The sequence below is a fragment of the Choristoneura fumiferana genome, chromosome 21, assembly GCF_025370935.1.
Source record: "Choristoneura fumiferana chromosome 21, NRCan_CFum_1, whole genome shotgun sequence".
NCBI classification, from domain to species: Eukaryota; Metazoa; Arthropoda; class Insecta; order Lepidoptera; family Tortricidae; genus Choristoneura; species Choristoneura fumiferana.
The window spans coordinates 15,081,928-15,103,486 of record NC_133492.1 but is presented as its reverse complement, the minus strand read 5'-3'; the positions used below and the strand labels follow the sequence as shown (position 1 = coordinate 15,103,486).

General features: G+C 36.6%; 1 protein-coding gene across 2 annotated transcripts in view; it reads left to right on the top strand.

Annotated features, from left to right (window-relative positions):
* Positions 1 to 21,559, top strand: part of LOC141439604 (uncharacterized) — a 77,383-nt gene that overhangs the window by 34,377 nt on the left and 21,447 nt on the right. Inside the window, exon 2 of one of the 2 annotated variants that reach the window (XM_074103894.1) lies at positions 792 to 827. The exons of the other annotated variant lie outside the window; for it this stretch is intronic. The gene's annotated coding sequence lies outside the window, so the exon portion shown is untranslated. The remainder of the gene's footprint in view (positions 1 to 791; positions 828 to 21,559) is intronic. 2 annotated transcript variants of the gene reach the window in all.

Sequence of the window (21,559 nt, the reverse complement as noted above, 5' to 3'; positions counted from 1 at the left end):
ACCCCCATAAGCTCATGTGTCTCTATAATATTGCAGCATCGTGGGTATATTACCTGTAATTTCAATAGAGACATTGACTTTATTGGATACTATACTGTAGCTGTTTGAACTGTATCGCGCGCCATCCGGAACTATATATATTTCCGGGATAAAAACTATCCTGTATAGTTACCTAGTCCTTCGAGGCCAGGGTCTCAAACTGTCTCCATGTCAAATAGCTGTTGCTTGCGACTTTCTCTGTGAATAATTCGTTTATCTGGCGTATGCTTGCGGGAACATACATCATCATCCCAGCCTATATATACGTCCCACTGCAGGGCACAGGCCTCCCCTCAGAATGAGAGGGCTTGGGCAGTAGCTCCCACGCGGGCCCAGTGCGAATTGGGAACTTCACACACACCATTAAATTGCTTTGCAGGTTTGTGCAGGTCTCCTCACGATGTTTTCCTTCACCGTAAAGCTCGTGGTAAATTTCAAATGTGATTCCGCACATGAATTTCGAAAGACTCAGAGGTGCGAGCCGGGGTTTGAACCCATGATCCTCTGCTTGAGAGGCCATAGCTCAAACCACTCGGCCACCACGGCTGGTTGGTTAGGTTGGTCGAATTTAACTTGCAAGATTTGATTACAGACAGACAGACAACGGGAGAGGTGAAACTAAATAAAAGCTTGTAAAAAGTTCTTCTGAGTGTCTCAAACTATCTCCATGACAATTATTTATCATAGTTATAGGGTAGTTAACAGACAAAAATACTCACATTCACATTTTATAACGTAAGTTTTTTTTTCAGATTACACAATGCTAGCGGAGTAACGCAGGCGTGGAGGTAAATATATCTATATTATAAATGCTAAGTACAAAGAAAGTTCATATAATTACCGGGCTGTGTTAACTCAACGATGTAAATTATATCATCATCCTATCCGCCGTAGGACGTCCACTGTTGGACATATGTCTCCCCCCTAGACCTCCAGTTCCCCAGTCTTCGGTTGAAAGCAGCCTGCATCCACCGTGAACGTAGCTTTAACCAGGTTATCTGTCCCTCTCGTTGACGGTTAGTGGTGGTTGATTGGTGAATTGACGACATCGCAAGAGTTGCAAGGAACTGGTGGATACAGATGGTCGGGCGGTAGTCGTTTATCGTGGCGTTCCAAGGACCCTTTGTTCAACAGTTGATGTCTTCCGGCTGATATGATGAATGTTGAATCAAAACCAAAAATGTGAATGTTTTACGTAGATACGGTCAAATGACTTGTATACTGGAGGGCATAATATCTATAAAGCCGTAGCGTCAAATATATGTGTACATCAACCTTATGGATAACCACCATTTCTTTTATGCCACTAAATGGCATAAAGGAGTACCTATACATATTTTTGACGCCTTGATAACGTAACAATATACTCGTATTTATGCCCTTGACTGTCTGAGTTGTGTAAGGTAGGTACATATTCAGAATCAACTTGTATTTTCAAAATTAAAATTGTCAAATTAAAGCAGCATCGCATGCGCCGCCAGCGTGCGCCAGCGCAGCGAGAAAGCGTGGCGATTGCTGGAGCGAGACCCACGCTCATCTCGCGTGCCCCGCGCCTGCTATTAGAGATTTTGTAGAGAATATAGGTGGTTGATAAAGGTGACTGTTGATCAAATAGTGATTGACCGATTTTAGTTTAGAAGGAGAATGGAAGAAAGACTAGCTTTTGGTCGAGATTCCGATCTCGTAGTAGAATTCTCTATCTCGCGAAAAGTATGCAAAATCCGTCCTCATACCTTTTCTATATCATATAGGGGACGTCCACGCAAAATTTTAGCCAAGCTCCAGGGGTTTGGTTGAGCGTTGAAAAATAAGTCAGTCTGTGATAACGTGTCTTATTCATAATATTATGATTTATTTAGTTTCATAAGACAGCATAATATTTAACAAGAGTCGGATAAGTGACTAAATGCTATTGATTATTTCACTTAGCGCTACTTTAGCACAACGGTGTCATACTGAGCTAGATAAATATCGGAGCAGCTCTGTCTTGATGATCTAAAATATCTGACTACTACCGTATTGTCAATCGCTCAAAGGTGAATAACGTTTTGCCGTCTTATTTTGTCGGAAAAGTTCGGATTTATCTAGCTTTCTCAACTAGCTTACTGAAGTTTACTGCAGCTGATTGAGAGAGCAAGATAAATACGAGATTGTCCTACAAAATACGATTTACTGTCATTTGGTGCTAATGGAAAATGAACAACTGGAAATTATACCACAGAATAAGTAATAGTACAAGTACAGAAGCTTCACTGCCGTACAAAAGTGACGTTTAGGCATAAGAATATAAAAGAGTTCGATGTCACATTACACTACAATAAGTCCCTATTGTACCCGCTTATATTATAGAACACTGGGCGGTAGGAGGTTATTATTTTGTAATTCATTCCCTGTGAAAAAAAACAAGCCCGTTTTGAAGGAAGAAGTGTTTTGTTCACTGATAGGTGCACAAGTTTAACATGTAAGGAAAGTTTTCAAGTAAATACAATAGATGGCACCACTATGTCGAAAGAGGTATTTTGGGATTTTGAGTTTCTACAATCAGTAATCAATCACTAACGCGATGTTCGTCGAAATGCCAAGTAAGCATTACCTCGTCAAATCTATTATTTACTTATTACGTATGTTTGACACAACGCGTAGGTATAAAGTGGGTTAATACCTACTTATTTGAACAACACGCAATATTACTCGTATCAAAGAACGCTAAAAGAAATTGACGACTTAGTAATGGTCAAATCGAACGCGGGCCGGAAGTAGCTATCTAATACAATATTATGCTATCTGGTTATTGTAAGATTGTCATGACTTGAAGAGTTTAAAGCTGTTTTTGAATGAATAGACATAATAATCTAGAATGGCATGAAACAACAGTAATTTGAATTGATGAACGTCGTTGTTTGAAATTGTATTACAGAATTAAGTGTTATTAGTGGTATGAATGCTTAATAGTGTTTTATAACAGCTACCGATAATTACAGAAAGCTTCAAATAAATCTAAAGTAGCGGCGAAGCTGTTGAAGTCATAATGTTTTACACTTTCGAGATTTTTATTTGCCGACAGTTATTGCCCGCGATTCCGCGGGAACTATGCAATTTTCCAGAATAAAAACTATGTCCTTCCCCAGGACTCAAACTATCTGTGTACCGAATTTCATCTAAATCAGTTCAGTTGTTTAGACGTGAAGAGGTAATAAACAAACAGACTTACAAATTTTCGCCTTATAATATTAGTGGAATTTAATCACGAAGATACATGTATGGTTAAAATTATCTTGATGTTTCGGCCACTCTAAAATCAGGAGTCCATTAAAAATTTTCTTCGTACGGGTGAAAAGGAAGGGCTCAAACCGCTGAATGGAGAGCACTATCCATTTTATCTGTTTCATCATCAACATCATCCCAGCCTATATACGTCCCACTGCTGGGCACAGGCCTCCTCCCATAATGAGAGGGCTTGGGCCGCAGTTCCCACGCGGGAACTGGGAGGATTGGAAATTTCACTCACACACCATAGAATTGCTTCGCAGGATTGTAGAGGTTTCCTCGCGATGTTTTCCTTCGTGTTAAATTTCAAATCGAAAACGACGGTACGATCGTTCGCTTCGAGTCTATAGGCCAAACCACTGGGCCACCACGCCTTTTTTATCTGTTTATCACTTGAATATCCTAAAGTTAAGAGGAAAAGATACTTAATATCTTTAAGATACTTTTGAACTAGGATCCTGTATGCCGTTTGCCGATTGAAATTCTAATGTTACAGATCATAACTAGAGACTTTATTGTCGAACACTCTCGGATTCACAATCGTTTTCACCACTTCTCTCACTCACACGGTGCACGATGGGGATAGAAAGAGATGGGGAATGCGCGAGCGCTCGGGCGGATACAATACGGCCACAGGCTACTTACTATAAGAAGCGGAACCAAGTCGGTATGCACTAAGTTACATGACAATCGAGATTTTTCACAAAAGACCTATTTCCAATGCTATTTTCAATTTAGACTCTACAGTTAACATTTTAGGTCTAAAGTGGAAGATAAGTTTAAAGCGAGATACATGGTTTTGAAGTAAATTTTCAATTGCAATAAGGCTGCAAGATATGGTTAATGCAAACAAAGGGGCATTGTTAAGACTGCAGAATAGTAGCGAGAATGATTTATGAACAGGTTTTTAGAACTAGATTATTTTCGAGACTCTAGTTTAATTCTATGATAGTATTGAGTATACCTACATAAAACATTCAATTAGGTATTTCCGCCGAAACTTCAACAACTGATTATTTGCATTATTTATTACGTTAATTCAGTCCAAAAAAAGATAAAACTGTGAGCTTTTTTTATTATTTCAATATTCCAAAAGTAATTCAGTCGAAAAAGCAGAAAATAATTTATTATTTATTTGTAAACCAATGAAAAATTACAATATTACAGTTCATATCAATGCACTGAATATTATGTGAGAACAATTTATAAGATAAAAATAAAACAAAAAGCTGAAATAACACTAAATATTACAAACTAAATTAAAATCTATATTAAAAACTAAGTTATATCTAAATATGGCCCCTGCGGCATTGTGCCGAAGATGCTGGCAGCATTTCCTCGTTGAATCGCTAGTCTAATTCTTTAAGCGAGGCAGCTGCCAGCTCTTGGGTCACCGGTGGCATCTAAAAATCTCTTTGAAGAGGCTTAGTGCTCCTGGGCCCCACGGACCAATGGTCTCGACACCGAAAGGTACGAAATTATATTCGGCGCCGAGACCACTATATTTGCTTATTAATTAGATCAAAATATCCTAACCTAACTCAAAATTATTTAGAGATTTGAAAACATTAAAGATTAATTTCACTTTCAAGTTAATGTGACAATCAACCTTATTGTTTTTCCTGATGTAAGAACTGTCATACATAAGAAACGCTAAAACACTTACTTGGTTAACTCTAGCTCGGCTCTCGTAACGAAGAACGCAGTAATAGCTAAGTATTACTGGTTTTAACTTTGAAGAAATTAAATGGCCTATTAATTTATATGTAATTCAAAATAAACATGTATGTAAATCTATTAGAAAACCTGAAATTCAGAAAATAATGCGGTTGTTAACACTCTAGTTAACGCAATTATGTTCCAAGTTGTGCTAGGTTAAAATGCAAAACTATTTTTATGCCTAAACGAAAGTGAATCATTCAAAGATTTATTTCATATTTTATAAATCCATACTAATATTATAAATGCGAAAGTGTGTATGTTTGTGTATTTGTGTGTATGTTTGTCCGTCTTTCACGTCGAAACGGAGCGACGGATCGACGTGATTTTTGACATAGAGATAGTTTATAGCCCAGAGAGTGACATATATAGGCTACTTTTTATCCCGGGAAAATGCACAGTTCCCGAGGGAACAGCGCGTGATAACAGAATTCCACGCGGGCGAAGCCGCGGGCAAAAGCTAATATATTCTATATTTATACATAAACATAGACATTATAGACATCATTTATTCAGTAAACAATACAAGATCGTGTATGAATTTCTACCAGCTAACAATAAAATACATTATATCCAACACCTATACACAAACACCCTCTCAATATTTTTTTTAAATTTATCTTTAAAAATTATATTATATTTTTAATTGTTCTAAACCAATTTCATCCCTAAGACTTCTTAAAGCATAGCATGCTGAGTTGACTGAGTTGAGTAGAACTCTGAGACTCTTGAATTCAATCTAGCTTCGAGTCCAAATGGATACCGAGGAATTATCGACTATTTCTATAGAAGTACCACTCATAACTACTTTGAGATTGTCTGTTTTCTTAGTGTTATAAATAGTAAGTCATCATCATCTCAGCCTATATACGTTCCACTGCTAGATGCAGTCCTCTTAGATAGAGAAGATTTATTAAAATCAAATTTTCACGCGTTTCTCGAAACCACCATGTCGCTATTACTGCGTTTCTCGTTACGAGGGCAGGCAGCTCTCATACTGTACGTACACAAATCAATTTGTCTGAACGCTCACTGTCGACACTGCCTTTTAATCACTCCTAGGCTTTTACAGTTAAATAACTTAATGACTACACTGTAACTGTCTATTTTACTACCCTCAATATATGCTCATAAAGTCGCAGTCATTCAGGCCACGATAACTGTCCGTCTGTTCGTATCGTTGTCATTTATCTCAACTAAACGTTGTGCCACTATGACATATGGTCTAATTAGCTGGTTGATTTTAACAATGTAATAATGCCTTTGTAGAGCAATGGCGTAGTTTGTCTTGCTTTAAAGTGAACAAAGATCTAGAGAAAAGTTTAAGAGATGTAAGTACATTAAAAATGTACTTACAACTATAATCAGAATCAGAACAAATATCACGAAAATAGCTGACAATGGTATAGATGTTTTATATAATCTTTTGTCCAATATTTCGTTAAATTTTTGAATAAATATTCTTTAAACTACTGATAAAAGCTTAATTTCCCATGACAGTAGAGAAGAAAAAAAAATACTGGGTATATTTTTGTAGAGTGATATTTTAATCTTCAACAGAAGAAAAATATAGGGATGAAGACCAAGATGAATGTCACACCATGTGCCGATGAATAGATATGCAAGTGGAAGCGTAAATGGACGAATCACATCGCTCGAAGAACAGACCGTTGGGGAAGAAAAGTCCTCGAGTAGCGACCACGAACCGGAAGACGCAGCGTAGGCAGACCTCTTATTAGGTGGACTGACGACATCCTGAGAGTTGCTAAGGGGGAAAATTTGGTTCAACAGTGGACGTCTTCCGGCTGCTGATGGTAAATATTATATTTAAGAGCATCAAAAGTATTATCTTTCATGATTTAGCAACTTCTGCAATCTATATTTCAGTGAATTTACACAAACCTAACCGGTTAACTACAACAGATTTTTCCAGTTAAAAGTTCGATTCAGATTTTTGCAGCTATCGACTGATCAAAGTGCGTAAGAGCAACCAATCATATAAACCCATTTCTATAGCCAATTAAATAAATGCAATAACCGTTTTAGTTTAGGTCCGAATTACGCAAATGGTTACATGACTCGGTACCGGGCTTATTTGTGACTTAGTTAGAACGCAACGCAAATGAGTTGGTTAAGGTTCGTTATGCAACCTTATCTTAAATACGTTGGGCCTTTGCTTGAACCTTAAATAAGTGATGTGTCAAGTAAACAAAAGAAGATGGAAAGTTTCTAAAAAGGCTAGTTGTCTGTAACTAAGGGGGTCGTAGGTTCATTGTCACGTTTTTGTTACATAGTCTTTAAATTGTTTGATAATTATTCACTGCTACATTTGAAATTCACCAATTTACGGTGAAGGAAAACATCATGACGAACCATTGTCCACAAACTTTCAAAGCAATCCAATGGTGTGTGTGAAAATTATCAATCTGCTCTGTGCCCGCGTCGGACCTACGGCCCAAGCCCTCTCATTATGAGAGAAGGCCTGTACCCTGATGAAATAAATGATGAAGCTGTAGAGCTTGACAGATTCAAAGCACAAAGTACAAGGGAAAGTATAACCACAAGGAATTCTACGGCTCAAACTAATAAGGAAGTGTCGATTTATGGACAGCGCTTGCGCAAGCAATACGGATCATCCAATTTAGTGCCCGTGACTTCGTTACGACTCGTTGTTTTCTTAGAAAATTTACGAACTTGTCCTTCGAAGTGAAGTTTAGTGGGATTTATTTTATTACGAGTATTCGTGACTTTTTACCGCCGCGCTTCTTCGAACTGTCTAACTTTTCTCGGACCTTTCTTTATTTATTTATTCCCCTTAATGGCGGCCATAAGGCTTGGGTTAACGGGCCAATGTCAGTTAAATTAAAAATAAATATATTCTTTTTATTCTTCTTATGGCCCAAACCCTCTTGTTATGAGAGGAGGCCCGTGTCCAGCAGTGGGACGTATTTAGGCTGGGATGGTGATATTCTTCTTATTCACGTTGTACGGTGATTGCAGTTTTTGCAACTTGATAGCAAAATTCCAGAAACCACGCGGAGACAACTTGCGCATTAAAAAATGTCAGACACAAGAGCAATATAGAATTTTGTGATCACTGTTCACTGGTAATCGCCGCATAAAACACTATCAAAATTATACTTCAACTAGCCAGAGAAGCAGAAATACCAAAATTAGATATCGTCTACATCCGCTATGTTCGAATGCTACAAATCGAATCCCGGACCTTTCTTTCTCATGACATTTTTAATTGGCATTGTTGGTAAACTAGAACAGTGTCTTATAAATTGAACTTTATTATAATCAATGTACTGAGCATATTTAGAGCGTCTTAACTAAGAGATCTCGAAACGGGCCTACCTATTTAGGAAAACGCATTTATATGTGCAATACTCGTAACGCACCGTGCATCGTATTTGTGTAGCAACGTGTTTGTGGTTGTGTGCCCCTCGTGTTCATGAGCAATGATGATTGCTTTCTGACAGGCAACCCTCCTGCTCGTTTGTAGAATATGCTAGTGAGGTAATGCCAATGTTTAATTTAGTGCAATTCTTGCACTTAAACAATAGTACTTTAAAGCAACTTTATAAACTTATGGTCAAATCACTATGACATCATTAAGACAAGTATTTACATCAAGTAACAGTGAGTCGACAATAGATCTTAAAGTGATGCGGTAAGGTCGACGGTGATGGCCATCTGCATCAAAGGAAATTCTTTGTTGTTAGTTCCGCCCGGAGTTACGTGGCAAGATCGTTAACGTTGCTTTGAATCTTCGTGTAATAAAGGTGTTTTTTACACCTTTTTGTGCATTTGACTTTATATTTCAACATGCTGTTGTTTCAAGAAAGAGTAGAAGGATAATCTAAATTTTTCGTGTATTAGACTCTAGTTTCTATGTTGCCGCCGTTTTGAGGAGAAGGTGGAATATAGTCTGGCATTTTTTTAAAAGCAATTTTTAGGCAAGTTGGTAATAATATTATTCTATATATAATATAGCAATTATAACGACAGTAAAAGCACTGTTAAGCCGCCAAGTTTTTTTTTGTTTCCAAAGGCTTTCATATTTCTAGCGTAAATCTGACAAGACAAGACGTAAACAACAACGTAAAAAATAAAGACGTAAAGAAGAATCGAACTTACAACCAAAGGCCTTATATAAGCTGGTACACATTAAGCGTTTAAAACGTTCCTTAGAAGAGCCAAGAAATTTGCAATTGGGATACACCAAGATTAAAATTTTATCTTACAGCGAGTTCTAATACCTGCGTTGAGTATACCAAATTTTATTTTCAAACGATGAGTTTAGGTCCAGCTCTGATTAACCTAGCAAGTCCTAGCGTACTTTTTAAAGTACAAATCGTGATACTAATGACCGAATGTACTATACAGAGTTAAAATTTGTCAATAGGGTAAGTATAAGTACTTGTCGAAATAATTTAAAAATCACAAAACTGGGAGTTTTCAGTTCAGTTTGAAATACTTTGTCTATTACAAATACAAATACAAATCATTTATTGCGGACTTTTGAATCCATAGTGTTAGTATTTACAATTATAATCTTATCGCTATGGTTAGTATTTATAATTAATTACAAATGAATAAAACTAAAGACTAAAGACGCATGGACATCGAAAAATGTCTGGACTTGTGCGGTTACCTATTTAATTGAAAAGTAAGGAAGTCAGGTAAGTGCAAGTGTGAAATGTTCACACAATTTAGTCGATACAAAGTCTGCAAATCGCAGATTGCTAAAGTTAAGTGTAAGTATAGAATATTGGCTGATTGTTAAATCATTTCATCTTTTGTTAATCTTTCTACAGATCACGATCTCTTGTTATTGAGCGAAACCACGGAACGGAACGATACGCTCCTAATACCGACTTTCCCTCATTTTTCTTGTCAAAGTACATAATTTTGTTATTATAGTTTCATATTTATGTTCTTAGCATCATATTCCAAAAGTTAACAAAACAACAATATGAAAACTATCAGATAATTAAATCTATGGTTTCGGCTACCTGCTTTGAACAATCATGATATATAAACACTCATATATGTCTGAATAGTTGAATGGAAGTAATTGTTTTTAAGCTATACGACCGTTTTGTTTTTTATTATCTGTTCTATAAATTGTTCTTTAAAGATCATCGTATTTCTAAGGTTTTATATTATTTTTCGGAAGTACTAGTTAGTTTGCTTTAGAATGTATTTTTGGAAAGTCACTATCAAATTTACAGGGTGTATGGGGTGTACTCATTAATTTGAGATGGGACATTCAGGGTAAGTATGTATTTCAGGAAGACCATCTTTGCCTTAAAACGTTCTCTAAGTGAATCTCGGCAATCAAGGTTGTAGATAAACCGAGGCTGTCTACTTTTGTAAAATGAAAATTGTCTCTATGTCGGCTGCCTTGCCCCAAATCAGTATGCCTTAATTACCTTTATGTTGTGAAAATAACTAAAATAAAGTAGTCAGACAGTTTCTATGTTGGTAATGTACGTTGGTAAAATGGAGATATCCACAGCCAAAGCAGTCGATTTGTGCGTGTAAAGTTCTAGGACCCTAGTGAAAAGGGGGTTAAGTCTGCAGAAATTACACAGCTCTTTTCTATTTTAGGTGTAAAAGGGTTTAAGTCGAAAGAAGCTGTTCAACTTCTGCAGAATTAATCCCTTTTTCACTAGGGCCCCAGTTATCAATTGACACTGGGCCCGAGTGGAAACTACCATGAAGCCTGAGCCTAGCAGTGGCACGTAAATAGGATGATGATTGCAACATACTGACTAATGAAACGTTTATTGAGATAAAAACATTGAATGTTAATGAAAGTGACGTTTTCATGGAAAGCAGACGCAGGCGTCGATGTAATTGGAGAATGGTCCGCCCACTCTGACTCAGTTATCATAATTATAACATTCCCGCGATTAACGGATTCCATTCGATCGGCTAATACAATGTTTAAGTATTTTGCAGATAAGTAACTTGTTTTTTTGTGAGTCGAAGCGTCGAGAAGATGAATTAGAACGACGCATACTAGCTGAAGTCCATTAATCAAGATTGTTTTTATTTACAAAAGAAGCGAATTAACAATTATGAGTAGACACACAAGGTTCTTTTTGCAATAGTTGTATGTGCGTACGTAACTATGAAAAGAACTTGTCTTTTTCAAATCTTGCAAGTTACATTTCACACACCTGTGGTTCTTAAGAAAAGTTCGATCCGTTAAATTTCTTATGTCTTTTTTGTGTCAGTGACTATCTAAAATGACCCCACATTGCGTACGTTTTGCGTAGGAGAGGAGCTCTACTAACACTGGATATTAATGGATAGCTACAGAGCACGAAACCCTCGGTGTCCGAGGCTGACTCACGCTTGGCTGGTTAAATTTAAAAAAAAAAATACTCGTACATACGCTAGTCTTCTAAAACTTATAGGAACCTACTATAAAAATATCATATAAATGTACGTAGGTAACTAGTTTTGCCCATGCTTATCGTACCTATTTCTTCGTATTTGTGTATGTTGGAAGATTAGATCTGTCCAAAGCAATAGTCGTGAGATCGCGCGGTTTTAAAGTAAACAAATTCATATTATATCATTCATAAACGATAAGTTACTATCAGTCATAGCTGTGCCCTTAGTGTATTTTTTCGGTTTTCGTTACGATACGCGGACGAAATAGTTTACGTAGCAAACCTACACTCACAAAAGTTGTTGCGCAAACTTTCCGCTAGAGGCGTTGTCCGTGTTTCCATACAAATTGAGATTTTAACGCGAACGCAATCGAGACGTATTTTGTGAACGGGAAAATACACTAAGCTTACTGGACTCAAATCCCTGTGTGAAGATATATCTATCGCGTTCTATTTGTGTCCGTTTCGGGAAGCTTGAACATAGTAGGTACCATAGTATTTTTTGATCTCTGATATAAAATATTGATGTCACAGTCATGGCGATGAAGCACGCAATGATTATGGTGATGCTGATGGTAATTACGGCATTTGTGCCTCTAGGCTACAATTAGGTTCGCCTAACTAACCTTACGTCGGCAAAAACTATACTAATCTCCAATACATTGTAGGTTTATGGGCAGTGCTATTGAGAGATCTTTTTTCTATACTAATGGCGGTAATTTATAATGATAAATAATATAAAAACCGTCTAAAGAAGAGAAAAAGTAGAAGAGAGAGAAGGTACTTGTCATCACATTTAAGTGTTATACTTATAATCTTGTTGGTTTTGCCATTTATCTCTTTCTTTCACTAACCTTTTGACATTATGGCATGACCCGACGCTAACGTTCCCTTTAATTTGGTTAAAATAATCACTTTATTTTAAATTTTTTCCCTCTAAAATATTTGTGCTTGTAAAAATTTGATGTCCTATTATTTTTCGTCTTCTTGTTCTAAAAGTATTCTTAGTATAAAAGATATTATCTTAAATATGTTAATCACCAGTTACCGCCATAGGAACCTACCATGTAAGATGTTCGTAAACATAATTTCCGTCATATCAGACGCAGTTTTACTTTCGCTTAATAATTTAATCACGTTATTTTCGGCCAACAAAAGTGAAAATGATATTGTAAGTAATTTGCCGTAACTGGAGCACAGAGATCTCGAGGTTCCTCAATGCTGCTGTTACATAGAAGGTTATTTTTAAACTATTTACATGGATATGACGTGTACTAATAGTTAAGTAAGAACATAAGTCAGTAGAAGGGTGTTTTATAGGCGTAACTCTTTTAATGGAAGCTCTTGTGATGGAGGTACGTTATGAATCGAACTAGATTATTCGATTAAATCTGACATGGAGCTTTTGTACTCAGTAGTTGCAATTAAAGCACCCTTATATTTTGAAGATTAAAATAGGAATGTTACTCAATCGTTGTTTATTATCGTTAATATCCATATCGACCTATTTGGATAATGCAAGTACTGTAAATGAACGAGTTAATGAAACTATCACACAAAGACTCACAAAACAATATTTTGATTCATGACACTTAACCTGTAGGTATGTATTTACTATCGTTTCTTCATAAGGACTGTTTGTCGTCACATGATAATAACAAAGAACGCGTGCTTTTTGGCTTTAAAAAATATCATAATTTTATTTGACGTTTAAAACAAAAGACGGAATATAAGTCAAAATCGCAACCTGTAAAAACTGCAGTGACATTTTGAACGCCACCGCGGTAAACAACTTTTTTAATTATACTTTTTAATTCCATCTCGGTCCGTGGCGATGCACCGCGATGCCACAGAGATAGAAATGGTTTATTTATTGTAGCGGTTGGCGTTGAGTCATGTGTCCATGACTGTGAAATTACGAATGTTCTGGAACGGGACAATAGTGTAATACCGCTGTCGTTTGTTTTTTTCGGTTGATGACATTGGAACAGTTTGTTTTTTGGTGGCTCTTTATGTATGGGAATATGTGTCAGTCCGCTAGAAAAGAAAACAAAAGTGACTCATATGAGATAGTTCTAATATTTATTATTTTTGCACGTTATAGTAAAACAAAAAGCAAAGGAAAATGGAAACTATGTCGTCAAGACCACTGAAAGTTACTAACACAAAGTGAGTAACAGATATCTTGTGAATTTATTGCGGTCATTAGCTTTCTTCAAAATATAAATAAATAGTAATCTAGTCTGACTTATAAACACTTCAAATAACGGTTTTACGATCACAGATATTTGTAACGGGATGTAGACCGATGGACTTTAAGTCTGATGACCAGCGTCCTCTTCCCCTCTTATATATATTCTATTGCTGGACACAGGCCTAGGTACTCCCAGAATGAAATGGTTTGAGCTGTAGTTCCTACGCGGGCCCTGTGTGAATTAGGGACTTCACACACATTTTCAAATTGCTTTGCGTTCATTCGTAGCAGCATTTTCAAAATTGTACGTTTCCGCAATATGTTTTCCTGAACTGTAAAGCTCATGGTAAATATCTATATGTAAATCCAGGTCAAACTAGATTATCACGGCTTTTTACGTAAAGGCTTGTAAGCCTACAAACTTGTCTTCTATCTGGAACCCATAAGGTCTTCGATTTCTAAAGCCGCTGTTGCATCATCACGACCCGGCGCTAGGGCACGTGTACACGGCATCGTGCATCAGCACAGATTATGTCGTGCGGCATTCGAGCGCACAAGTGCTAAGCCGAAAAGATATTTTTTTTATTAGGTTTTAACCTCGTAACAAAGAACTGAACCCCCATAGGATCATTAAGATGTCTTTGGAAGTAACTAGTTAGTAGTAAAGTAGTTAGGAAGTAAATCAAAACCTTTGAAATTGGGCAATAAGTAGATAAAAAAACCGAAAATCGTCGAAGTTATTTGTAGTTATTTTGCGTAAAATAATGCAACTAAACAAATGGAGTAAGTTCTTAAGTCTACAAGCACCTACTATATTTTTGCAATAATTAAAAATGTTAGGTTCTCGAAGTTTTTACTACCTATAATTAATTGCACATTTTTTACATGTACTATTCTGTATCCTATTTTTCTACTAAACTTTACCCACGGCTTCGCTCGCATAAACCACCAGCATTTGAATTGAAAGTATGGGGTTTTTACTAAATTCTAATACGAAATATAAAAAACTATATCGTGTATTTAATGAAACATTGCATATAAAATACCCACGCCAAATTTCATAACTCTTATCCCAGATGTTGACATTTTCGGATATTATTCCGATCCAGTAGGAATATCGGGATAAACAGTGCGTTATTCCAGACGTCCAGTTATCTACGTACTAAAATTCATTTCAACCCTTCCAGCCGTTTTGGCGTAAAGGAGTAACGACCATTGGCGTCCATTCCAGGGTAGGCAGTTGGTAGCTAGCGCTAGCGCTGCCTAGGTACCTTCTTGCCTACCTTTCAATACACACCATGCTCATAAACATTCACATATAATATTGGAATTGGTAAGCAATTGACTTATTACCTGTACTTGAACAAGGTAGATCTACTCGTTAGGATTCTAGTCGCGAGACGCTGCGCCCGCGCGGGGTCGCCTCGATGCTCACTTGTTCACACTATCGACAGAACACTATCGACCCTTTTATCGTACAGTTAAGGTGCATCTGACTGACGTGATAGTTTCATTGAAGTCGTCACGTTTTGACAATATCGACATGTCATTAAATGCCAGTTGTATGAATAAGCCGGGTTTTGTGATGCTCGTCTGTATTAAGCTAAGCTGTAGTAGCGACTGCCCGAAAGTGGGTTATGTTTTTAGAGAGTATGTATGTAAGTCTATTTTTCTTGTCCTCTGTAACCTAAATGGCTGGACGGTATTTAACACGTGACGTTGATACCTCAGAAATCTAATGATTTAGATTTTTCAAAACTATGTAGGACAGGTATAATAATATTATGATATTTCAAAATGGCATCCATGAAAAATAAGAAGTGATATTTTTTTACCAATTGTAACGATATGCGTACCAAACGAAAGCTAATAATTAGCATGCAAAATAATAACTTAAAGGCGGCATCAAAAGAAAAAAATACTTTCGAGTTATTTATACTATACTCAGCGGCACAAAATTTGGTACACTCTACATACAAAATTACTTACCTATTTCTGCATACATTTGAGGGCCAGATTTTTTCCACTCAGTATACTTACATATTATGTAGCTCAAAACATTATTATCAGATGTGAAAGCAGAAGAAAATCAAATAAAGGTACAAACTCACTTTCGCATTTATAAAAATAGGATTATCGATATTAATATTTCGCCAGTGTAAATAACATCACTAGTGTTTACCAAAGGGAGCGCAGGCGCATTCTGTCACGATCTCGACTCCTCGTAAATATTCACCAAATAAAGTACTTACCACACTAACTTACTTGTACTCTTCGTTGTCCATTAACCTTTAAATATAATAAGTACCTATCTATGAGCCAGTGAATTGTTACTTTTTAGGGTTCAGTACCCAAAAGGTGCCAACGGAACCCTATTACTGAGACTCTGCTGTCTGTCTGTCTGTCTGTCACAGGCTCTATCTCTTGAGTCGTAATAAGCCTTGAAAGCCTTCGTAGTAAGCCTTGACTGTGGCCGCTATAGCAACCAAATACTAAAAACAGATTAAAATAAATATTTAATATTGAATAAAATATAACAAAAGTGATTGTTGTGCCGTTTTTAGCTTGATATTAATAACGGCAACAGGTAGACGCTTGAAATATTCACATAATCTTTTGGTGTATAATCACTTTAAAAATAAATTAAATTAAAATAAAATAAATATTTCAGGGGGCTCCCATACAACAAACTTGTTTTTTTTCCGTTTTTTTGCTAATGTCTAATTTTGTATAGATAATGGGACGGAACCCTTCGTGCGCGAGTCCGACTCGCACTTGGCCGGTTTTTTTAAATTCCGTCGCGGTAAAAGAGGGGCGTTATATTTGACGCCAAATGTCTACTGTCTGCGGGATTATAGCTCTTAAACGGACAGACCAATTTCGATATATGTTTTTTTATGTTAAAACGAGTTACCTTGCGGAGGTTCCTAGTAACCTTTGTTTCATTAAAATTCATTCAAGCGTTTTTGAGACATTTGAAATGTTGAGGATTTTTTTAATTTTCTCAGTTGCTCAGGTTATTATAGTTTATCTTCTCAAATAGAAAAACGTTAGGTTACTCCATTTAATAACAGACGAGTACCTTTAGCAGCAAAGTAGAGCATATCGTAGGCGTGTAATGGAGATGAGTGAAGGCCAAGACCTTCTGTGTGTGCAATTGAATTGTTGTACTCGTACGATGCGTACTCGCAATGTTTTAGGACACAGCACCCACTGGTAACGGGAAGAGAAAACGGGCCCGCCGAAGATCGCATAAAAATTATGATTAAATAAAGTCCGAAAATGTTTTTCATAAAAACACTTGTTACTACTCCAGTGGCTGTATTGTCTAATGCACTGACGTTCGCGTTGCATTCGCTATCTCTTTCTACCCACGTGTTATACCAAGCGACAGAAAGAAGTGGTGAAAACGATTGAGCTTCCAAGCGTGTTAGATCAGCTTTTCCCATTTGCCGGGTCGCGACCCAGTACCGGGCCATCAAAATAAAATACTGGGTCGCAAAATTCCCGTCTTGTTTTAAAAATAATATCTACTATCGTAAATATTCGTAAGAGTATATCTTAAAAGTATTAAGAACGTTTATTCCTGCTGAGCTGGCAACGTTGCATTTTTGTTAGTTAAAAATATTTTCTGATAGAACACTTCTTAATATATAAGTTAATGTATCTACTCCAATAATTATTCGTGATAGACTTTTATACTCCGGTTTTTAAAGAAAATAAAAGTCTATAACGAATAATTATTGGAGTAGACAACCGGTCATAAACATTAATTCGTTTTTAAGGATTGTTTGTAATGTGCCAGGATATACTTCATAACGCCGTTGACTATTATATTAGGTTAAATGCCAGGATATATCTCAGTGTGTTGTTTACGGTAAGTACTAAAACGTTTTATGTGATAAGATACAGCAAGAAGAAACCGGTAGTGGGTTATAAAAGAATCCCATCATATTTTAAACATAACTCTGTTCCGTATAATAAGACTTCCTTATGGTGTTACAATATATTATGTTCTAATGACATCAGTAGACCGTGTACAAACTTTTTAGATTCATAAGGTATTGTTATTTTATTATGTAACCTACCTTTTACCTACTATGATGACCAGACAAGTGGACATCGTAATTTTTCAGCCGAAAACATTTCCATTCTCATAAGGTGCTCTCACCAGCACCAATGTCTGACACAACAATGCGTGCATATATAGCTAATACGACTCTATTTCTGAAGCCGGTTTGATGTTGTCAGATATTTTTGCACGCTCCGCTGTGACAGATATGAATGCAGGTTACTGTACGCACGACGGTATTTAATCTTCGGTTTTTGCTCACACACATCTTTTCTATGGGGTGTAGACCACCGATGTTTGAGCTCTCGATATTAATGAGATAAGATTGAGAGAATGAGATGAGGTTTTCTTGACAGGCAAGTTGGCGCGAGTATCGGGACTCCGTTTGACAACTATGACATTTATTTAAACCTTCGGTTGACAAGCGACTTTTTTTTTTTAATATGGCTTTGTCCATTGGAGGACAATTTTGCCAGTGTCTAGTAGTTTTTGTTTTGCCGTTGTACGGTAAAAAAATTCTAGAAAACGAAATATGAGAGGTGATGGTGGATGAACGATGACAGCCGACAAGCGACTTTATTTACTGATAGAATTAATCATCTGTCAAACTGTTGGCGTTCTGCAAAATCATCCATAACCCTGTCATCGTAACTAACATTGGCCCAAGCCTTAAGGCCGCCATTAAGAGAAATAATAATAGTAATAATTCATATTTATTTAAGTTCATATACTTTTTAAAAATTTCTAAATTTGGATGACCCTTGGATGACCATTTGCAAGGTTTTTTAAAGATGACGGGTGCCAGCCAGCCGAAGGGATAATAAAATTGTTTGCAGATAATTGGTAGATATTGCAATTGCATAAGACTAATAGTACTAAGTATCGTAATAAATACCTACGCTTTCGCTATTTCAATCAATTCAGTGCACTCAATTGGTTTATCTTGATCGAGCTTAGCCTTTACTGTGTCTAGAAACTGGTTCACTGCAGCTAACCTAATTTTGTTAGGAACGGTACATACCTAATCAACTTTAATTTCGCAGAAGGCAGTATGAATTGTATCTATTTTTAAACATTATCGGTTTCAATCAGTTTCAGTTGTTGTCGTATCCGTGACAAACTTTTAGGATCAATAATAATCTAAATAGTACGCGTGACTGTGTACTGTTTGGAAAAGCTAGCTGTTGTCCGCGACTTTGTCATTATCCCGCGGTGACTACGCAATTTTTCAGGATAGAAACTATTCTATGTTCTGTAATGTTTTAAACTTTCGTAACTTTCACTCATAATTAAATACCACAAACGGGACTTATCACGCTAAACAACGAGTAATAATTACCTCGACGTTTCGACCACATACAATGACCGTTATCACGAGTAGACTGAAGTGTAAGGTGTCACATGTCTGCTTAGCAAATACCTAGTACTGGCACTCGTGGATCATGGACCACAGTTTGATCTCATTTTGAAGCCCTACACTGTCATAAAAAAATAAGTGAACTTGTTCCAAAAAACTATAGCAACTTGTTTAAGGGGAACCCAATTTTACCCCATGCCCCAGTTAACACATTTGACCCACAACATTACCCCGAATTGCAACAAAATTGGTCCAAGTAACCTTTGTTCGAGTTCTAACCATTATAATGACTAAAATTGGGATAATCTTGGTGTAAAGAGGTCAAGTCGAAGCTTACCTACTGTAGTTATAGTTGACATTAGGTGTGAATTCGACACGAATGCTTGGTGGTTTACTTACAAGCGCAATTTTGAGTTCTGCTGGTTCAATTTGGTTGCTTATTATGTGCCACCTAGTTGTTACAGTCTGAAAGATTTGTACCTATATTCCGAATGACTGATTCATCGAATCTAAAAGGAGTAAGTGGTTTATCCACCAGCTCGAGTCTAACAGGACTAAGAATTTTTGCACTTTTAGACTTCAAGTGCCGATGAAGCACCAGCAGGTTTAGAGAAGCAAGCAAGCAGATGTTCGCTTTAGGGAAGCAAGGATGAGAATCCCTAAATAACTTATTCAAATTAAATTAAAAAAGCCTTTATTCTTCCATAATCTCAGTTTACAAAGTTGTGATGTTAGTTAAAAATAAAAAAATGTACTTAATTATTGTAAATTTTCATTGATTAAAAAATAAATCGACTAGCTGTTGCCTTCAACTTTATCTGCGTCCCGTAGAAGCTTTACAAGTTTATCAGGGAGCGTAACTGGGCGATTACTCGTATTCGAGCGTTACAACCGCCTCATTTATCTGGTCATATTGTTTACGAATTGGCTGTAGATTTTGATGTTATTTTCTTTTTTAGGTATAGCATTTTTTTTCAATGGTTGACATTAACAATAATCATAATCTGGGTGCGCATTTTTTCACATACATTTTTAAGTCCTATTAAGTATCGGAAGTCCAAAAATTTTTCTCATACCATTTTTCATCATAATGATCACTCTTCATATGTTTTTTATACGATAATTTTTTTTTAACGATCGAAACTCCTAATCATTCTAATTCATAACGCCAGTGTTCATTTTGTTTTATACTAATGTTTGATTTCATATAATTTCTTAATCATAAGTGTCATTTATCTGCATTATTGAACTGCAGGGGCTTGGAAAATTTTCGATGGTATGAAATGATGTATTTAAGGAAGGGTTCTGTTAGGTACGACGACGAGCGAAGCGTGGAGGAGTGTTAGGTAGAACTGCGACCCTACAGCGCGCGGGCCGAGCGAGCGAAGCGAGCGTGCCGCGTCAGCGGCCGGCGAAGCGCCAGGACCGAACATATTTTTTTAACTAATACTTATAATAGAAATAATTAACGATATAAGTAAATCTTATTTTGAATAGGTAGTTACCGTTATGAAAAACATTATTATGAGTTCAAATATTTTCTTATGAATGCCATTATTAATAAGAAAATTATGATATTTGTCTATTATGAAGGAAAAAAAAACAACATTATGAGTTCAAAATATGAACACTGTCTGTTATGAGTTCCGATAGTAATCGTCTATCATAAATCGCTTGTAGTGATAGTACTTTCAAATGTCTGCGTCTCTTTCACACATCCCGATGTACTCCTCGTTAAAGCGAACTAGAACACGGCAGGACACAATGCATGAAAGCCGGGTGTCGTCACACCAATTTACGATGAGTGACACTGAAGTCATGGGAATGTTCGTAAATAGACTGATGTAATGTCTTTATACTAGCATCATAGTGGCTATAATCAGGCTAACCTGAGACGATAACTTTATGTTATGATGAAACCTGTATAACCAAGCAATTCAATGGTTTGTGTGAAGTTGCCAATCAACACTGAGCCCGTGTGGGAACTACGTCCAAGCCCTTTCTTTCGCGTACACTGATGAGCATGACACATGTCACTCAGGTATTAATTAGTAGTCGAGGTGTGCCTGCCTGACAAATTTTAAACTAACTCGTGATAGGTGAGATCGAACAGAAACGGTCACGATTGGTTTCTCGTTTGAGCTCACTCTGATAAAGAGCCACTGATTGGTTGGACATATTTCGGGCGAACATTCCCCCCCTCTCCCCTATTAAATTAATACTTGAATAACCAATGTTAATTTGATAACTACGTCGTTTTAATTTAAATAGTGACAATGTTACTTGAAACTAAAAAAAAAACTGTTTTTAATTATTTAACATTATTTAAATTGTAATTTTTGCATGAAGCAATTATTTACCTACTGGTAGGATCTTAGGGCGTTGGTAACGGGCACCTTTGGCTCGAAGTATTCAGCTTCATCATCGAATTAAATATTGATAGGCTCAAGTAAAATATTAAACTACCTCATAGGCTGGAACGTTTTTTTGGAAGTCTG